At 40.3% G+C, this 18,472-nt stretch overlaps 1 protein-coding gene across 4 annotated transcripts in view; it reads right to left on the minus strand.

Moving 5' to 3' along the window:
* Window positions 1-18,472, minus strand: part of CNKSR2 (connector enhancer of kinase suppressor of Ras 2) — a 401,265-nt gene that overhangs the window by 38,804 nt on the left and 343,989 nt on the right. The window lies entirely within an intron of this gene.

Here is an 18,472-nt window from a genome sequence, read left to right on the forward strand (position 1 = left end):
TGGTTAAATACCTTTACAATCACAAAAACTGCTATTTATTGAAAAAAAATGGCAATTTTTTTTCATAAACCAACAGCATGCCACAGATGACCCTCAGGAAACACAAGGTTTCACAAACATATCGTAGAACTCAAGGGAAGAAACCTCTGCTCAAGAGTCTGACTGAGATCAACTTCCATCCAACTGCCCAACCTTTGGACCAAGTGCAGTTGAACTACCCCAGCCCTTTGGAATGCTCTTTCTTGAGAATTGGTGTGCCTGACACATATCACCTTCTCTTGGGGATGGATTCCCCTCACATGAGTGTTCAAAATGTTTAAAAAAAAGATCCTGACTAAATTCTTCTCATTCTAGAAGAGATTAGAAAAGGAGAATCCACTCCTGTGAACGCTGTTCTCAGGGACCTTTAAATCAAGATACAAAGACAATAGAGTCCGAATTCCCAGCCTAAGACTGAGCCCCGGAAAACCAATCTTTTCTTTCTTCCCCGAGCATTTATTAAATTCAGCTCTATAGAAGAATTGCTTCCTGATAGGTCAGCTATGATGTGGTACTCACCCTACAGCAACCATTTCTGTATGATGCCGGCATTTATTTACCTAAAGTAATTAGGATTGTTTGTGATGGGGTGGGGACAATGCAGAGTTACAGTGGAAAAATCCCAATTTCAGGTATTCCTTTAGCTTTTCTGTATTTGCAGTAGACAGGTTTGACCCTGGCCATCTGCACTGGGTTCTTCCCTAGTGTGAAAATGACTCAGAGCCAAATGAAGCTGATGGGTGGGAGTGCAGAGACCAGCTGCTGTGTAAGATTATAGGCTCTGGCCACAGGGAAGTCATGAAAACATTTCTGAACCATGAGATTTTCCCCTGGAGGCTCCACATTGTGACCGACTGTCCTTCTGCATGTGAACTGTAGGATACTGGCAATGACAGACAAGAGGGTCATGATAAGAGTGATGGAAGGTGCTACCCTCACTATGTGCGCTGAGCAAACTGCTTCCACAGCACTCCAACTTCTGTCATCTGGGACTGCATGATCCATGTTATGGTCGCAGACTTGGATCCTCTGCCTGGCTGCATTTTGACACAACTGTTAGAGTAACAGGATGCCCAAAGCCAATTATATTTTATACTTTATCAAGAACAAAACAACCCAAAGAAACTCCAAAACATGAATGTTTAATCCGGATATTTACTTCACACAGATTTCTACTGTGAACACTTAAACTTCATATAGAAAACCTCATGCACAGACAGTCAAAACTTCCCTAAGGAAAATGATATTTAAAATGTTCCATAATACTGTTAGAGAATCTAAGAATTTGAAGTTTTCAAGGTATTATGCTATCTACCGTAATCTTTAACAAATATGCTCTGTTTGCACTAAAAAATAGGTATGATAAATTCAGTCCTTATGTGGGGTTCTTTTTGGTTATCCTTATAATATTTCTGTTTTTAGATCAGATGTAGAAAGGGGCTAATTTGTTTCTTCAAAGTGGATAGTACACAGTAAAATAAAAAAATCTTATAGGTGGAAAGGGGCAGTGCTTCAGCAAACTTCTCATCCAGCTTGTAACAGCCTTGGCCCCAAAGACCCCACTTAGGCTGTGGTACTGCTGGTCTCAAATCTCAATTGTGTGGGCAGAGTTGGACTCCTTGGTGATGGAGAAGTCAGCTGATCAGTGAAAGAGGGAAGGAAGAATTACATTACATACTCCCTGAAGAAACTCACAGGCTGGAGTCAAGTGCAGCCCCTGAATTCAGCAGTGATAAAGCCTGCGGCTCATCAGCTGCTACCTTACCATATGTGTTGCCATAGCAATCTGCTAGGAAACAGGGGACAGATTTTAAAATAAAATTAGTGATAAAAAGCTCAAACTAAGTATTGGTATCAAATACCAATGAAAGGCTTAGCTGCATTCCCTAGGTTAAGCAGGGGTAGAAGTGTCATGAAGGCAATTATCTTAAACTCGGGACTAGGGTGAACATCATGTTGTCCTGCAGAGACTCCTACCTGACAGATTAAGGATCAACATTCAGAGGCTCAAAAGAAAATTGTTATTTCTCTATAACCAGAGTCTGATGGATGTAAAGCAATCCTAGTTTACAAAAGGGCTTTAAAGATGGGGAAGAAAACTGAGTGTTCTGAAACTCATGAAAGGGACATCTATAAAGGACAACTGCCCTCAGAAGTTACCAGGTAACAGTTACCTGCCCTTAGACTATAGCCAGGAAATGGAAGTTTGTTGATGATGTAAGGTTTCTGGAGTATCTTGTGTTTGATTAGTTAATTGCATTATAACCCTGCATGAGGGTAGTTCTGGAGTAAACTAGATTTTTCTAACTTTGTAATTTAAGTATTTTCATACAAAGACCATTCTTTGCTCATTTACCATTAAGTTTACATAAGTTCATTTCACATCAATACAGTCACAAAAAAAAATCTAGGAAATCACTAATGAAGAAATATATTAACATGTATACCACCCACCTAACCACACAACAGTAGAGCCCCGTGTGGAAAGAAAATCTGCATCTGATCCGCAAAAATGCTCTGAGGATAGCCGCATCCGCAAATACACTCCACATTCCTGTTCAGTAGTACACTCCACACTCCTGTTCTATGCACAGCATACTCCCTTCTCATTTATTCACAACCAATTATTCAGAATCAAACAAATCCCCAACCACATATTTTTTTAACTACATTTTTGTCTATCTAGTTGCATCTACCCCTCATCTTCAATCTTTCAAACATTCTTTTCACACTGCCTATACACAAACGTCAGCTTTGTTTCTTTCTATGAAGTCATACTCATTTGCTTCTTATTCAAATCACTTCCCACTAGTTTCCTCCTTTGCACCTACTATTCCTACTGTAAAATATACATTTCTAAAAATCAAATCAATGTCCTAAAAAACTGAGAACTGCACAATCAGAATTAATGTTGAATAATTTTTTTGAATAAGTAATTGGAATGTGAGATTATATTGTTGAATCTGTGGTATTTTCTTTTACATCAAACTAGCTTATGTCTGACATTTAGTCTAGGCTTAGGTGGACCCACACTTTGAAGAGTCTTGACCAACCCATTTCCTTTCTAGAGAAACTCAAAGGAAAAAATTAGATTTCAAATTTAGACATGAAAACTGAGTCATATGTAACAGCTGCTAACTCCTAAACTACTGAAAACATTTCCTGATTTATAGCATTTCAGAAAACTATTTCTCCACTAAGAAAGTTGTAAGTTTGGTGGCAATACATTCATTATTTTTCTAGGTTTCAGAGTAGCAGCCGTGTTAGTCTGTATCTGCAAAAAGAACAGGAGTACTTGTGGCACCTTAGAGACTAACAAATTTATTTCAGCATAAGCTTTCATGGGCTGCAATTTTCTATGCATCATGAGGGATTTAATTCCCACTGTAAGTGCAAATTTCAATGCAACTTTAAATAACAGAATTGCTACTGATGCCTCCATAATCAATAACGTCTCTGGTCTCCTAAATACTTTTATTCCAAGCACACAGAAGGGGATTCTGCAAGTCTTCACCTCATGATGGTAGTATCGATGCTACAAATGCACAAAAAATAACTAGATTAAAAAACAGTCTTATTACAATGTATTATTCACACCTACCACAAAGGAGGTGCGGAAAACTAGGTTGTCTTTGAAAGAGGGACAAAAGTAAAACATTTAGAAACCCAAGAAGTTCATGTCATCCATTTATAATACCCTTGCTATCATTTAACACATTTTTTTTGGTACAGAGTTAATTACACCAAAGGGTAATGAAGTTCTGTGTGTACTCTTATTTTATTTTCCAAAATGTATCTCAAAGAGATGCATCCTGAATGTAAGGCTCTTATGAAAGGGGCGGGGTTCTCAAACATTTTGTCTTGGTGACCCCTTTTCACACAGCAAGCCTCTGAGTGTGACCCTCCTGAGAAATTAAAAACACATTTTTATATTTAACACTATGTTAAATGCTAAATTTAAACCTTATTGATTAAAATGAATTTAACTTTCTTTTCTCATTGCTTTTAAATTAAGACTAAAACATTTTTATCGAATTATTGTTATAAGCAGAAAAGGTATTTTTTAAGTAGAATTTTACTTTAATACTTGACAACAATTAATCACGAGAAGCAGCCAAAAATCAGTGAGCTGCCTGAGCTGTTTATTTGACACAAGACATTTTATTCTTGGTGTTGTTTTAGAAAGTGCGCATCTAATGTTGTTCTTCCCATGAAGCCAGTTTTGAGATTTCATCTTTATTGTGAGAAGGCTGGAGAATCCACTCTTGCATTTGTAGGTAGTGGGAAACGGCAGAAGGACTCAGGGTCATTTCACACACTGGTGGGTATTCACTTGCAACTGAGCACCAGAACTGGTTTGGAGACAGCTGTGTGAATTTTGCTTTCACTTCATTATCATTAGGGACCTACCAAATTCATGGTCCATTCTGGTCAATTTCAGAGCCAGAGGATTTTCAAATTGGTCAATTTCATGATTTCAGCTGGTTACGTCTGAAATCTCATGGTGTTCTAACCATGGGGGTCCTGACCCAAAATGAGATCATGGGAGGGGGTCCCAAGCTTGCCACTCTCACTTCTGTGCTGCCTTCAGGGCTGGGTCAGAGAAGGTCCCTGAGCTGGAGATGGGTAGGTGCCAGAGGTTCCTAGCTGCTAGTCCAGGCCAGTGGTAGATTAAGGCAGGGACCCCCAGCCAATTTGTGGGCCTCAACAAGCAGCCCAGGGGTGGTAGCCCCTACCCGGTCACCCCGAGTCCTGGCAGGATCCATCGGGGAAGAAGCCCCAAGCATGGGTGCACTGAGCCTGGCTGCAGCTGCAAGGGCTGAAGCCCTGAGCCCCAGATAGAGACATGGGAGGCAGAAACCTCAAGCCTGAGCTGCCCTAAGCCCCAACTGAAGCACGGGGTGGTGGGAGCGGAAGCCCCGAGCCTGGGCTGCCCGGCTGCAGCTGCCAGGAGCAGAAGTCCCAAGTCCTGGAAGGAGCCGTGTCTGGAGCCGCACAGGAGCTGCGGGGGTGGGTGCGTGGGGGGGGAACCCAGAGCCCAGGATGCCCCAGCTGCAACAGCCAGGAACAGAAGCCCCCAGGAGGAGCTGCTGGGGGAGGAAGCCACAAGTTCAGCACACAAAGCTGCAGCAGAAACTGTGGGAGGTGGGTGGACGGAAGCCCGGAGCCTAGCTCCCAGGCTGCTCCAGTGCAGAAGTGAGGGTGTACCACCTTCATTTTTGTGCTGCCTCTTGAGATGGGTCTAATCTCCCCACCAACAGTGGCCATGCAGGGGAAGGACGACTCCTGTCCCTCCCCAGCCTGGCCAGACTAGCGTCTAGGAGCCCCAGGCTCCCAGCAGCACGGGGAGATCACGTGGAAGGGGCCTAATCATCACTGATCATGAGACAAACTGTTACTGTGTGTGAATATCCTCAGCAGGTAACTGCTCAGCTGTCACACTGAAAGCGTTCTTCATAAGGGAATGAAGTGCTTGTGGTAGCGCTGGGAAGTAGCATGAAAACTCTTTGTGAAAGCTTCTCCGATGTTCACTGATAGCTGACTTGAGAGCCCTATCAATGTTGACTTCCCCCTCCTCCTCACTGAATGCGGAAAGTGTCAGAAACATGCCGTATCTGTCTGTGTCCCACGTTCTGCACCACAGATCCAACTTCACCTGGAAGGCTCTGATTTTATTAGTCAGGTCTATTCATGTTGAACATTTCCCCTGGAGAGGACAGATTGAGGTCATTAAGGCTATCAAAGATACCAAATAGGTATGCCAACCAGAGAAGCCATTTCTTGTCACTGAACTTTTTGTTCAGCTCTTGTTTCTCTTTTTGCAGGAAAAACTCCTCCATCTCTTCACGAAATATAAAAGTGCGCTTTCATGCTCGTCCCTTAGAGACCCATCGGATTTGAGTGTGGAAAAGCAAAGCTTCATATTTACCACCCATTTCATTGCAGAGCTTTCAAAAGAGATGACTATTCTGAGCACATGCTTTAATGTAGTTCATTGCTCGTACAACACCACCCACCACAGCATTAAGGCACATTGACAGTGTCTTTGCACTAGGACTTGACAATTAAGTCCACAATGAGTGACAATTGCATTAGGTGACACGCACTTTACTTTCTGTTGAAAGCCAGACCATGTACCCATTATGGCTGGAGCACTGTCAGTGCAGATACCACTGCTTTCAAAAAAAGGCGTTCACCTTATTGAAAATGGTCTGTGCTGTTGTGGTTGTTTCAAGTTGTACACAGAATAACAATTCATCCTTAAGATCCTCGGCATTAACACACCATACGAACACTATCAATTGTGTGCAGGTAGTAACATCAGTAGTTTCATCAAGCTGCAGGCTGAACATACTGAAAGCCAAATGTTTAATTTTGCACACAACTTGTTCTTCGATTTCTTCAGACAGCTCATATATTCTGTGTTTAACAGTATCATTCAACATAGAAAGTAAATTAAGCTTTTTGGCAGTATCATTGCATGCTGGCAGAACAAGCTCCTCACCTATCGTACGTGGTATTTTAGTATGGGCGATTCATAGTGACACAACATAAGAGGCCTCCACAGCAGTGGACATTTGCTGTCTAATTTCAAGGTGTCGCTGCAGTTTGCATGGTTTCATCAGTCCAGCAGACAAAGCTTCGCAGCAAATGACACTGCAATTTTTCAATACCCAGAGGTAATGATGCTGGTAAAACCGTGTTTAATGTAAGACTCAAGATACTTCCATTTTTTAGTGGTTTTAGCAGTAGAGGTGGCCATTATTTTCAGAAGAAAGTATGCGCCTGTGTGTCTGACTGTTAAATAATAAAGTTATTCTTCAGCTGCTGAACAATCAAGCCCTCTAATGGTGTCTTAGTCGCAGGGCTAGCCATAGGAAAAATGGTGCCGTAGTCAAACTTCTATTTGGTACCCTTTCTTGGAAGTGGAACAGGCTGCAGGTGCAGTGGAGCTGGGCTGGAGAGACTTGGGGCTCACAGCCCCATGCCTGGCCAGGGTCGGGCCTCACAGTTCACAACTCCCTCTAACCGGTTGGAGAACCAGTGTGCAATAGGGTGTACCAGAACTGTGGCGTCTGCGGTTGGGAATTTATTTTCCTAGGTTACTTTATGGTATTTGATGCACTTTATAATCTGTTTGACTTTTGTCAGTGAATGAATGGGGGCAATTATATCTTTTACAAATGATGCAAAAAATATTTTCCTCTAGGTTATAAAATACTGTGGGCATTTGATCAGATTAATCTGAACAGTTTTTCAAGAAGGCTCCCATAACAGAAAAGCCTACTGGAGTAGGATTCAGTTGGGAACCAGAGCTCCCAAAGTCTTAATTATTTGCTAAATACTGACAATATCGCCTGTACCCCACACGACAGCAGTATCACTTTCCTGCCCTAGAAAGCTTAACCATAGCGAGACATATATAGATAGGATACAAGCATCAGGAGACAGACGAAGATCTGTCTATACATCTGTGTATATGTTTCATAAATTTTAATTGTGGCATTGGAACTATGATTAAACAAGGCAATAGAGAACTGTACATTTGGAAAACATGTGAACATAATGAAACAAGCTTATTTCTCCTACCTATATCAATATCTACCTATCTATATCCACTCCATTTCATTATGGACAAATGCTGGTATAGAACAAGATAGCCTTATTAACATTAGTCAGTAAGGATTCTATCTTACTTTTTTTTTTTTTTTAAAGAAAGTTATGAGTAAAATATAGTTCCACTGTTAGGCTGAATTCAGCATGGTCAACAGCCCCTTTAGGTGGTTCTATGGAAGGGGAAGAGGGATAGTTAGGAATCTCAGAAGAATATGACAGGTCTTCCTCCAGTTGTGGATAAACTGAGATGGAGAAACAGAGTTTTTGAAAGCAATTTAAAAACATTTCTTCCCCTGGCTTCCATTTCCTTTCCATTTCCATTTAAATACCTGAAATTTATGATTTTTAAAATCCTATGACTATAGAGTTGACCAAAATGGGCCATGGATTTGGTAGGGCCTAAAGATGAGTAATAAAACAGGATTTGACCCTGGCACACAATACTTTTAGGATAGCCTAAGTAGGATTTATTTGTATAAAGGTAATTATTCCATTTTACCATGAAGATTTTTCATATAATTAGGTTTGGAAGGATTTTGATTTTGATTGATAAATGTCAGTAAACTTCAATTTCATCATACACACACAAACTGAAGAAAAATATTCCATTGATAATAACCAAAACATATGAATAGGCAAAGAAGGAAAAACACTGCTCGAGAACCTATTAGAGTTTGATTTAAGGATATTTGCTTTGTATATTGACATGATGCTGACCAAATTTGTGCTCTAGTGGTTATAAAGCTTTAAGTCTTTAAATCTCAACATCTGTCGTTAAAGAACTACTATCTGACCTCCACACTGTCTGCCCCCTCCAAAATTTCCTGCAAATTTAAAATCGATAATAAAAAATTGTTTAAAACCCATTATTCCACAGAACTGTGAAAATCTAAAATTGATAAATATCTAAAATAAATTCTTAAAAATAATCAATTTTATCTTCTGAAATAATAAAAAATAAAAAATTGATTAACAGATTCCAAGGCCAGAAGGGACCATTGTGATCATCTACTCTGACCTCCTGTATAACACAGGCCATAGAACATCCCCAAAATAACTCCTAGAGTGTATACTTCAGAAAAACATTCAGTTTTGATTTAAAAATATTTTAGCCAAGCCTACATACAATTTATAGTTTTGAAAAAATAACTATATATTTTGCTCTTCTTTTGACCACTTCAATTCTTTACTTGACATGCTGGCCAGGGACAGGCATATTAGATCTTGCTATTAGAAAATTTTGCATTAGAAAACAGAAAATGATATATAAGTGGTTTCATATTGTTTCTGATATAACAGCTCTGTAATCTCTGCAATGAGTCATTGTTACATTTGGTGAAACACTTAAAGACAACAGCAATCTCTTAACGGGACACCACATTTCATCACATCATTTTGCATCTCATGACTCATAACTTTTTGGTGCAGAATCGGCTAAATGGCCACTAAAATAGATTAATGTACAACTCCTAAAATACTGATTATATTCTAAACACATGCTCGTAAACATTAAATAATTCTGCATAATACTAAGGGTACACTTATTCACATGCTTAACTTTATGCTCATGATAATCCCACTGAAATGTCCAGCCATGTACTTTGTGTGCTAGATTGAAGAGTCCTCTATTGTCAAATTTCTATTCCCCACGTAGGTGCTTATAAGACTGTGATCCAGTTGAGCTGCTGAGTCTTTTGCTCCAAGGCATATTCTCCAATCCTTTATTTATTCTCTTGGCAATTCCCTGAATCTTTTCCAATTTTTCAATATCTTTCTTGAATTGGACACAGAATTCCTGTAGTGGTCTCTATGTGTCAAATACATTCTTTACTCCTACTCGATATTCCCTTTTTCAAAGACTACACTAGCTCTTTTGACCAGAGCACCGCACTGGAAGCTCATGTTCAGCTGATTATCCACTATGATCCCCAGGTCTTTTCAGAGTCACTGCTTCCCAGGATAGAGTCCCACATCTTGTAAGGATGGCTGGAATTTTTGCACCGAGTTATGAGACTTTACATCTGGCAATACTGAAACACATATGCTAGAAATAACTCATTAAACAGTAACACAAACAACAGTGCTTACATGCTGTGTAAGTTATTCTATTCAGAAAAGGATAGTGGGACACACAGAATTGTGAAATGACCGACATATAAATGCAGTGTAATATTTTAGAGCCATTGTAGTGGCTCCACTTTCCATGACTCGCTGTGGACACAGACCATGGAAATTTCCACCTCCAGAGTTTGACAGACCTGATTGGCTCCCTGCCTTACATAAACCCAAGAAGTGTTCCAGAAAGTATCCAGGCAACAGCCTGGATCTTCTGTTGTGCCATGGCTGTTCCTGCTCCTTGTTTTTGAATTCCTGGCTTGACTTCAGCTTGGTTTGGACTTTGTCTCCTAACTCAGACCCTGAAACCTCACTTGGACTCTGACCCTTGGTATAGACTCTGGTCTGGACCTCACAACAAACTCCTCAGCTACTCCTCAGGTTTGCCCGTCTGACCCTTGGCCTCGAATGCCCTTGTTGGGATGCTGACAATGCTCAGCTTTATGCTGGAGAGATTTTTTTGGGGGGGGGAGGGGCAATTTGATTTTGTTTAATTGTACAAGCATGTTGTAAGCATTAGAAACAAGTTTTTTTTTCCATATTTTGAAAATTCTAAACTCTTCTCCCCACTTCTACTAATAGCTCAAAAATTACTTCAGCCTTGTTTTGCATATCTATTCTCAGTGAGATTTGTACACAGCCCACTTATACCTTTTTGGTTTCTCTCATTATTTAGATATTTTCCCACCAAATTTTATACACTTAAGTAATAAATACAGAACTTTTAAGAGTCCCAAAACATTTTACAAAGAGCGTGCAAAGCTACAAGTGTAGGCTGAGGATGTTACAGTCTTCATGATGGCCACTACAGAGTTTAATGTGTGCAAGCAGGATCTATGACTAGCACTACAGAGTTATAAAGCACCAAGTGTCTGTCAGAAGCTATTAATTTACTAAACCGCAATTCATTAAATTCTAAAATGTATTTTGCTGTTTTTAAAAAATGCATTCCCCACTCTCGCTGTTTCATTCATCGCTGTCAACTTTCTAGGATTTGTATTTGTAACACTTTCCCTAATGTCAGAAATATTAGGATAGTTCATTTGTACAGGTTTATCAATATGTATTCCTAGCATTCTTGAGAACTATGTTGCAAATGGCTTTGTTATATGTGTGACCTTTGTCAAATCCCTCCACCTCTCTGTGCCACAATTTCCACATATTCAAAAATGAAGAAATTATAATTTGATCACTTTGAGATCCACAGATGAAAACTGCTTTAAGAACTATAATTATTATGAACTCTATACTGAAGATGAGAACCAAAAGGAACATGTGCTATTCATTACACAACACCTCTAAATGAGGTTTTGAAAATCTTCCTAGTATAAGCTGGTGTGTGTGTGTGTATATATATATATATATATATATACACACACACACACACACACTTAAGAGAGAGAGTGTAACAGAGCTTCTTTTCCACCTTGGTGGGTCCCGTGTTTCCTTCTAGCGGTGGGTCAGGATAGCGTCTCATCTCTCAGAACTTCTCCCCTCTATTTATAGTGCACAAGGAAATTCTGTCTCCAAGCACCCTTCCCATTTCTGGGCCTGCTAGGCCCTCACTGCTTCACTGGGACTTCTGGCCTCCTCAGTGGACATCCAGTGAGAGGAAAAAGGGGGTGTGAGAGCCCGGTCCCACCCTCTACTCCAGGCCCCAACCTAGGGACCCTACAAGTAGTAGCCTCACGCTGCCAGTTCCCAGGAAAGTTGCTAGCTTCCCTGGGTTAATTCCCCATGCCCCTTGGCTTATTGTCCCCATTTTTCTTGGGCAAGGTTCCTCTTGACCTTCCTGCTGGGGGAGAGAGCCCCTAGTCTGGTAGCCCTTCTAGGCATGGCAGCACCACACCAAACACATGGCTCAGTCTCTCCCCTCTGGCAGGGTCCTTTTCTTCAAGTCTTTGGACCTTGAAGGGTCCTTAGCTCCTGTTCAGGGTAGGGTTTCTCCCCAGTCTCTATAACTGTGGGGTTCTCCCCTGGTCCTTGTCAGCTTCCACACAATTTAGCTCTCTCTCCCACACCACACCACACCACACCACCACTGACTAGCTGAGGGGAAGGCTTTTAACTCATTCTGGCAGGTTTTTAATTGGCTCCAGGTGTCCTAATTAACCTGGAGGAACCACTGCTCAGTTACCAAAGGAAGAGGGACCTTCTTATCCTGAGGCTACTATACCTTCCTTCCTGCTTCTCCTGTAGCCACCTGGCCTGACCCTGTCACTTACTCTCTCCCTCTCTCACACACACACACACACACACACACACACACGCGCGCGCACACAAAATAGGGGTGGGAAAGGAAAACTCTACCCAACTGACAGAGTATATCAGAATTAAATAAGATTCACCCACTATTTATAGAAAGTGATAAACAGCAGCAGAAGCACCCTTACAGTTAAGACTCAGATTTTAGTTTCACAACACAGATTTTTAAAGCTTTAATAAAATCCATTAAAAATTATATAAGGCTTAAACTTGGTATGTACACACTGCCCTAATATAAACCCAGTATACAAACCTTATCTACATGAACAGGGCCAACTCAAGTAAAATACATGAGTAAGGGCTGCCAAATCAGGCTACAGGAGTTAAACCATCATTTCAGATAGAGCAATAGCAGATCATTTGAACCTTTTGTCACAAACTTCCCCAACCCTAAGACCTGTGGAAAGAAGTAACAAACATAGTTCACTTTATAAACATATTATCTGATTGTTAATGTCTGAAGTAACAGGGGGGGGATAGCTCAGTGGTTTGAGCATTGGCCTACTAAACCCAGGGTTATGAGTTCAATGCTTGAAGGGGCCACTTAGGGATCTGGGGCAAAATCAGTACTTGGTCCTGCTCGTGAAAGCAGGGGGCTGGACTAATTAACCCTTTAGGGTCCCTTCCAGTTCTATGAGATAGGTATATCTCAATTATTTTATTTTTTAAACTATGTTCTTCCACCATTAAACTTTAAAATGAAATAAGGTGGCTAAGGTAAAACTTGAAAAATAACCACTTAAACATACTCAGTAGCAGAGCGAGTCAAAAGTTTCCCCAACAAAACAGTTTTCTATTGGAAAATGTGATTCAACAGAATGGAAACATTCCATGGGAACATGTCTCATTTCAGGATGAAAAAAATTCTGAAATTTTTTCACAGACCTAAAATCCTGTTTCCCAACCAGCTCTGCTGATTAATTTTGAAACCCTTTTTAGTGATAGTGGAAACAATTGCAAAACTTCTATCTAAGTGAATGGGACTTGACTTGCCAAATTACACAAAGTCTCTGCACAATTCTACCCACCCAAGGGGCAGCAATTTCTTTGGCAAACAATCTCTACTCATTTACAAAATATTTTTAGGTTTTTGCATTAACATCAATCATCATGGTAAAGACTGTTCTAGTGATGTTACTGGTAATTTTTTATGACAACTTCGCAATGCTATATTCATGGAGATACATTAAAATACTCAGATAACACAGTGATTTCATAATGGCGGTGATAATCTGATGACTCTCAACATCAAAATACACCAAAAGCCAGTATGAGCTTGATTCAACTCCCACTGAAGTCAGTGGAAGTCTTTGACTTTCAATGGAAATTGTATCAGGGCATTTATGCAGCTGTAAACAAAACAAAACAAAAAAAAAGTCCCCAAAGAAATTTGCTTCCCTGTGCCCCCCACCATTACACCTTGATGTTTTAAATTTAACTTTGAATAATAAAACTATCTGTGGGCATCTAGCCTCGTAGAACAATATCATGAAAAATACTCAAATGCCAAATTGATTTTCTTGTTAAAAATGGATCCAAAGTGAATGGTAGGGGTATATATGTGGGGGGGGGGGGGGGGGGAGAGGAAAGAACCACAGAAAATGTTCATCCCAAGTTAGGGTCTGCTCTGGAATTTAATACATATGTGCTGTACAGTCATTTAGTACAAGTTTTTTCCCTGACAAAGCTTTTTAAAGATTAAATATGATTTTCATATTAGACTATAAACTCTGAAGTCAGTATAATATAAATGCTACTTTTGTGCCAAATTTAGAAGTCACTTAAAATTGTTAGAATTTTAAAATGGATTTTGATATTTGTGCCACAGTATCTTAATGGTATTAATTCTAAGTAGTCTAAATGATTAATAGAGTATGTGGGAAAACTAGGGCATTAGCTGAGGCTTTTAGAAACTTGAGTTTCAAATAAATAAGGTACTTAATTCTGTAATATACCTCCCCCATGTTTTAAAATCTATTCTTGTCACCCTCAAATGATCAATCAGAATGATTTCCCTTTGAAACATTTCGCAGTACCTGCCTTGTTCTTCTGAGATGTAATAGCACAGGGATTAGCCCCTGATGTATGTAAAACCTTTGCAGAGCCCTGTGATATGCTCATCTAAATATTACTGGAATGTGTAAACCTAATAGTATTACTGTCTGATATGCTGGAATTCTGACAAGTCTTAAATTTACAAAATATTCCAAAAGAAACCTGTTGAATTTTCTTCCCCTGATTCCTATTAACCCACATAAAATTAATTCTACACTTCAGAAAACTCACTGGAAAAAATACTATAGAAATTTGTCAGTAAATCTCTAATTGACTTTTTCCCTCATCACATTAATAGATCAGACCTTAAAAAGCAGCAAAGAGTCCTGTGGCACCTTATAGACTAACAGACGTTTTGGAGCATGAGCTTTCGTGGATGAATACCCACTTCGTCAGATGCATGTAAATGAGCCAGAGATAATATGTCATTTTATACTTTAAGAGGCCAAAATTCCCTCCTCTATAATCAGAGAGAGATAATTGGTTGTCTTTATTTTGAAACAGAAATGCCCAAAGTGGGCTCCAAGTTTGGCCTTCCAGTTAACATGCAGCCATTTTGGCCCTCCTCTTCTTGTAACTACAATATGAAGATGAAGCTGATCGTTTGGTTTATATTAGGGTTGCCAACTTTCTAATGGCAGAAAACCAAACACCTTTGCCTCGCTCCTTCCCCGAGGCCCCTCCCCTCCCCTTCTCTGAGGTCCCACCCCCATTTGCTCCATTCCCTCTTCCTCCATTGCTTGGTCTCCCCCACTCGCTCATTTTCAAAGGGCTGGGGCAGGGGATTGGGGTGTGAGCTCCGGCTGGGTGTGGAGGGTCAGGAATGAGGGGTTTGGGTTGCAGGAGGGGACTTTGTGCTATGGGGTGGGGCTGAGGGGTTCAGAGTGTGGGAGAGCTCCAAGCTGAGGCAAAGGGTTGGAGTGTGGGAGGGGGTATGGTCTCTAGGCTGGGGGTGCAGGCTCCAGGGTGGGGCCAGAAATGAGTGGTTCAGGGTGAGGGAGGGGACTCCAGTCTAGGGCAGGGGTTTGGGGCATGGGAGGGATGCAGATTGGGGCATGGGAGGGATGCAGATCTGGGTGGCACTTACCTTAGGTGGCTCCCAGGAAGTGGTGTCATGTCCCTCCGGCTCCTAGACGGCCAGGAGACTGTGCACTGCCTCTACCTGCAGATGCCACCCCAGCAGCCCTCGCTGGCTGTAGTTCCTGGCCAATGGAGCAGTGGAGCCAGTGCTCGGGGCGGGGGCAGCATGCAGAGGTCCTGTGACCACTCCTGTGCCAGAGGGACATGTTGGCCGCTTCCCAGGAGCTGGGCAGAGCCAGTCAGGGAGCTTGTGCCACCAACCGGACTTTTAAAGGCCCAGTCAGCTATGCTGACTGGAGCCACCAGGGTCCCTTTTCAATTAGGTGTTCCAGTAGAAAACCAGACATCTGGCAATCCTAGTTTATTATTGGGGAACTCGAACAAATAATCTCTATCTACAAAGAAATATGTAAGTACTAACAAATGCTAAGGTTGTGTACATTTAGTTTGGACTAAATAATATGCATGAGTATAAAAGGTAGGGGTGGTTCTTGGCCCATGGGAAGCTGCCAGTGTACCCCCCAGAATTAAAATTTGAGTCTCTGCTATGAAGTATGTGCATCCAGTAAGTGGCTGGAAATATTCTGAAATTTCTCTGCTTCAAAACTTAATTCACATTCCATCAATAACTTCAATACTATTTGTTTGTCACTTCTAAATGCAATGCATCATCCATTTCATTTTATTTATCAGACTCTCACCAGGATGGATAACAAATTTATACAAAATCTCTATTCATCATCTCACAACTCAAAAATAAATGTAAAAGTATGGCTTAGATGTCAGACAAACTAAAACATTTCTAAAAACTCCCCTATAATGTTGCAATTAGTAATAGTTTTCCATCTGTAACGCAGAATTTTTTAAAGTCTGTTTCATGAATGCTTAAATCCATTACCATACTATTAAATAATAATGCTAGCTATATTGGTGAGATGGTATTCAGTATTTTCAATCAAAACTAAAGAGTCAGGCCCATGAAAATAATTAGATTTTTAAAATTAATAGATTCAGAGTTCTTTTTATCTGCCCTCTATCTTTTGAGAATTCAGTGTGCACTTGGGTCATGTTCTCAAGCTTTTCACCACAATCATGAGCTCTAGAAAACCGACTTATGTTTTAATGAAAGCTGAGATTCCCACACTATCACCTTTCTAGAAGAGCTGGGGCTTTAAGAAAAACATCACATATTGCCAGATTTGTGAGACTTGGCAAAACTGAATATTCAGGCACAGCCAAAAGGGTTACAAATTAAAAATCAACCAATGAATGAACTACAAGCATCAGACTCTTGAAGAACAAATGCAACTCCCAGCTGCCAAGAGATAACTCTTAATTATTCACAGACCTCCAGAAAATATTTTGCTGCTTGGAAATAGAAGAATGAATATGAGCCGCACTACTGGATCAGGGCTGTAGAGGTAGACAGACAGAAGGTGTGTAACCTGCATGCTGTTTATGAGCAGACATGGGTGGGAGCTACAACAGCAAAACATTGTGAGGCACCTAAGGTTGCAGGGCAGGTGGTGACACAATCCCTCATACTCTGGAATGTCACAGGGTATATACATTTTTAAAACATTCTTATACACACAATGTCTTATTAACATCTCTTCATTGTAGCTGTCTCAGAAACCTTTAAGATTAGACTAAATACCTGTTGTATGTTACTGAAGGGATGAATGATCACAATTCTGCATACAGCCCATTGCTAAGCAGCTTCCTCACATAGTGGGCTGAGGTTAAATTTGAGAGCTTCTTTAATAACATTTTTAGTGAGTTTGCTACAAGGGGATTTATATAAATGATTAAACCTTGAGTGTAATGCATTAATTTCAATCTGTCACTGAAAAAAACGTAAATGCAAAATTTAGAATAGAAAACAGTTTTTTAATTGTAATTTATACAGCAAGTTCCGAAAAACAAGCTGTACGTCTTTCACTTTTGCATGCAAAATACATATTTTTAAAGTAAATCACGTAACCTCATTTAAAAGAACTTCAGTATATTATGCTTTAAAATGAAGGCAACTTTTGTACTTTTGCAGAAAATATCTGCAAACATGCAAAGAGTTTTATGCTTTGCTGGAGAGTCATGACAAGCTAGTAAACCAGAGAGCAATCACACATCATTTAGTACTATAAATTAAGAATCTCGGCGGGACAGGACGTAAGAACTAATGGTCCAGATTATGTACTGCAGAATAGTGTGCTGCATATGCGAATCCATCCTCCATACACAAACAGGACTACGGCCTCACCATATCATCTGCCTCCCTGCCCAAATTCTGGGGTTTATGCAGGGGGGAGGGTGAAGGGGAGGAGGAAGAGGATAGGAAAGCCAAGGACAAGCCATATGCTGCCCTCTGCTCCATGGAACTTATCAGGAAAAGTTAATTAATGCAGCCATGGAGTATATTAATTTATCCACCTATTCCTTGCCCCTCCCACCAACCTCAGGACAGCCAAGGGAAGTCTGTGGCAACATGGATCTATTAACTACCTCCACTCCAATAATACAACTTGGGTTACACTCTGCAAGAAATCCTTTGGAGAGATTGCCATGTAGGAAGTCCCCTCCCGTGAAAGGTTACAATTATAGTCATATAGTCTAAGCAAAAAACTTCTTTACCTTTGCTGTTAATTGTATCTTAAACCATTAAAAGTGAAATAACTTATAAAATCTACTGTACATATACTCTTTATGCCATTCATCTATTTTTCTTGCAGCTTGGGCAACGAAAATCAATTAAGGCATCAGATTTGTATGGGTAGATACCTAAACCCATGTAAAAGACCACTGAAGGAAAAGGGCACCTGGCTAAGTCAGTTTTACTTTTGTTAATAGCCAGTATCACTTTCTGATGCGGTGTTTGGCTTTCAAACACTGTAGAAGAATATTTGTTTTCACACTATTTTAAAACCTATGTACAGAATCTTTTACAATGCCCACTGGATTTAGAAAAGCTTGTTCCCTCCACCCCAAATTTCAATGTTGGTCAAATATAATGTAAACAGTAATAAAAAAACAATAAAATAATTAATAATAATACTTAGATTGCAAGCCCTTTGGGGAAGGGACCATCTTTTTCTGCTGTGTCTGTACAGCACCCAGCACATACATACATAATACCTAGCTCTTATATAGCACTTTTCCTCAGTAGATCTCAAAGTGGCTTACTAAGGAGATTAGTTTCATTATCTGTAAGAGGTTGCCCATGCACAGTACTGATTTCTCTAAGTGAAAATCTTTGTAGGAGTAGTTTATGGAAAAGTCCATATGTTATATGGGTAGTTGTCAT

Source organism: Chelonoidis abingdonii, chromosome 1 (genome assembly GCF_003597395.2).
Source record: "Chelonoidis abingdonii isolate Lonesome George chromosome 1, CheloAbing_2.0, whole genome shotgun sequence".
Taxonomy (NCBI): Eukaryota; Metazoa; Chordata; order Testudines; family Testudinidae; genus Chelonoidis; species Chelonoidis abingdonii.